Genomic DNA, 3,869 nt, shown 5'->3' with positions numbered 1-3,869 from the left:
TTAATTAACAAAATATAAAAAATATTCTTGATTATGAAAATTCAATTTTTAATATTATTAAAAACTTCAATTTCTTGCTTGATAAAATATAATTGATTATTTTAAACGAGAATAAACCGTTAATATTACACCAATAAACCGGTATCAGTTACCCTCCATAGAAGGCATTGACAAGACAGTGGATCGGCAACGTTGTTCTCTTATCTTTTTTCACTGCCATTATAACGAGATAGGCATTATTTTCGAATAGTCAGTGTCAAGAAGCAAGTCACATGACCTTTGAGACCACCAAATTCAGAGCAGACGTACAATACACGTGGCTTTCAAGTAACGAGAAATTCGCAGTAGCACCAAGCAGCCCGGATAGCTCAGTCGGTAGAGCATTAGGCTTTTAACCTAAGGGTCCAGGGTTCAAGTCCCTGTTCGGGCGGATCTTTTTGCTCACCAAAAATTTTTTATTTAGTATGCATTGATTAATTACGTTCATAGGGAGAGTGAAAAAATTAATAAATTTCATATTTATTGGTAAGATATTCATTTTTCTTGCTCATGAAAGTGCCTGTAGCTTCGCTTACCGGCGGAGGGCACTAGAGATTAATAGGGCCTACTACCCGTTCAAAACTTCGATCATTTTTCAAAAGTTTCGAAGTATTGCTCCAGTAGAAACTAATAAGTAGAACATAGAACTAATAATTACGCATCATTTTTGTCCTTTGAACTTTTAATGTAAATCTACTCATTCAGAAGATAAATGAAAATTAATAGGAATCATACTTGATTTGTAGTGTCCTCTTTTCGTTTGCAACACAGTTACTTTTAAACTTAACATCAGAAATTGATGAAACTTTGACAATATAAGAACAGTTGAAGGATATCAATTATTGAGTCAATTAAATTGAAATTTGGTCAACAATCTCTTACAAACGAGGTACTTGAGTCGTGAAACTTACTACTTGAAATTTACATGACATGAAAAGTAACCAATCGAGAAAAATCTTTGTTTGTGATAATACGTTCATACATAAATATTGCGTATGGAATATAGAAAACCCATTTAATTTATTTTTAAAGGAATAATCATGAGACTATGTATTATTGCTGAAATTCTGCAGAGACTTCTACCAGTCCAGGCAGCGAATGCTTGAACAAATGTATAAAGGGGAAAGTTTGGAACACAATTTCGACCCGCAGCCCTTTTAGGGATAGTTGTGGTACTGAGGGGTAGGGATGGTTTAAAAGTACCATTTCTTGATCTTTCACATAATATCTCGTAGATGATGCGTCTTACGGATATTATTATTCATTACGGAATCAAAGCCTATAAGTTTTTCTATTAGCTTTAAAGAAAACTCTATTCCATAATGCTCATAGTTTTTGAGATATACTCTCTTGAAGGTGTGACATTTGAAAGAAACCCCCAATTGCCTTCAATGTTTTCATCTTCTTGACTTCATAACTATTATAACTTTTCAATGATTGATGGAAAAATCGTGCTAATCATTATACTTTATTATATAGCATTGAATACTTTTCCATTTCATGCATAATTTCACTAGGTACTTTATACATTACCCTACGCTGGTGCGAGTCGCCACTATATCCAAGATTAAATTAAAAAGGATCGACTACATTTCAATATATTTTAACTGAATTATATTCAACTAAATATCATCAAGCAATGTCAATTCACGTGCAGATATTGAATCGCAAAAGTACTAATTTTCAGGGACTAGAATTCACTGGAAAAAATTTAAGAAAGAAGTAAATAATTCATGTCTTGATCGACTCTACAGGATTCTACATATTTCAAATTCAACAAAAAATATCACGTAAAATACTCATATATCGACAACAGTTTTCGAGATATGTTCGATCTTCAATAGTCTTTAAAAACGTAATTAACTTGAAAACTATTAGTCAAAACCGCTATTTATATCACCTGTGTAATATTCCTGACACGTATGAAAGGAAAAAAATCAAAACTCAATACCAAGGATATGATTAAGAAGAGGAAGAAATTTCCAATATGATTTGTTCCTTTTTTTGACGTTTTTCAAATTTTTATGAACTTTCCAATTGTTTAAATTCGACTTTCAACTCAACAAATGTATTTTATTCAACTTTGAGCGCTCATGAAAAGTTCATGAATGTCAAACGAAGGAACAAATTATATCAATTATATTCCTTCCTATTTATTGTATGGAAATTCCTTTCTCTCTCCAACCATATCCTTAGAATTAGATTTTGACTGATACTTTTCTAGTTATTGACGTTAGGACACTCTGTATATGTTATGTACAAATGAGAACATCGATGAGAATGAATCAAATTATAAGGATAAATGGATTTCATTCAAAGATGAATAAACAAATGAAACGAAATAGATTCAGGATTACATGATTTTTCATTATTTTCCAACACTGACTCATCCACCAATAGCTAATTGATGATATTGGAGCAAATCTGTGAGAAAAAACATGAAATTTAAATCCTTCAATCGGCGCCTAATTGGCTGATGAATAATAAGCGGATAGGGTTGAATAGCATGCTAGAAGTCAACACTGAAAATAAACATGCTGTTCGAATCACGGCTACTTTCACGTGGGAACTGTTCCATTATGAGAATAAGTGAGTGATTCACATCAATCACCCTCAGGCAGAATACATCATCAGGTTGAAAGACTTTCCAACTGACAAAACAAGTGTTCAGCTCTAATATTTTGATTCACTGGTTTGTATTGTTGAAGATTTGCTAAACGATAGTTAATTGCAAAGCTTTATTCTTGGTGGACAGGTGTTTAATATTGATTCATCAACAAATCTATAAAATTAGGAAATTGATTAGAAGTGCGTCTTCAAGTGTAATTATTGGGATGATGTATTTTGATGAGGACAATTTTTACAATTTTTTGATGATAAGGGAGAAATAATCTTGGAAATGAAACTTATGTGGAAAATTGAATGACAAATTGAGATATCTTGATACAGAGACAGTCCAAGAGGCAATAGAATTAATTTTCAATAACAATGTAGGGTTCAATATTTTATATTCAATATCATTATTTATTAGAAATAGAGGTAAAAATTAACATATCTTTAGTTATTGGAAAATTTTATTGATATAAATGAAATTGAAGTTTCGTTCAACATTATTTGATTAAATGCAACAATCTCTGATACCTTTCCATTTGAAATTGAAAAAATGTATGCCTCACTTTTCATCTCTCAAACATCACGATAGCTGTAAGGCCTTTGCCTGAATAACGGGAAATGTTACAGTACTACTGGATCATCTTGTCAAAATACCGGCATACTAGTGATTTGTTTTTACGGCTTTAGAACAACAAACATTTTTGAACCTAGACCCTGTGAAGAATGCTGTGATAGTGAAATTATTCAACCCGTATATTAGCTCAAAGATTTTTATATGAAGCACGTGTCAGAAATATTCAGGTTGATTCTATTTACTGTTGAAAAGTTGGACCATAACAAAATCAAATCATAAGGGTGAGGAAGTCATGTACCTTGTGATATAATTCACCTGTTGTGATGACATAATACGAGACCGCTGACTCCTTCCTAGGTCCTATTCACTTGTTGGTATAAGTTCATGGAACATACTAAGGTAAATTAAAGATATTCTGCTGGTTAAAAAACAATAGGAGAAGTGGTAGGCCCACACTATTAAAAATTGGTGAAAAATAAACGCACACCGAGTGTGCATTTATTTTCTCCAGTTGGGATTGAGCTATATTACTCGATACATAATTACCAAGGATCAAATCATGGACAAAGAACGGAAGAATCTTTCGATCTTCATACTCATGTTACTAAAAGTCTCTGAGTAAGTAATATTCACATTTTCCCAA

The 3,869-nt window shown here is 32.2% G+C and overlaps 1 non-coding gene across 1 annotated transcript; it reads left to right on the top strand.

Moving 5' to 3' along the window:
• The first annotated feature begins 357 nt into the window (after nucleotides 1-357).
• Nucleotides 358-430, top strand: Trnak-uuu. Its single transcript has one exon. It is a non-coding gene; the product is annotated as a tRNA-Lys (tRNA).
• Nucleotides 431-3,869: the final 3,439 nt, after the last annotated feature.

The sequence above is a fragment of the Nilaparvata lugens genome, chromosome 7, assembly GCF_014356525.2.
Source record: "Nilaparvata lugens isolate BPH chromosome 7, ASM1435652v1, whole genome shotgun sequence".
NCBI classification, from domain to species: domain Eukaryota; kingdom Metazoa; phylum Arthropoda; class Insecta; order Hemiptera; family Delphacidae; genus Nilaparvata; species Nilaparvata lugens.
The sequence above is the reverse complement of the archived record's forward strand: the minus strand, read 5'-3'. Positions and strand labels throughout refer to the sequence as shown.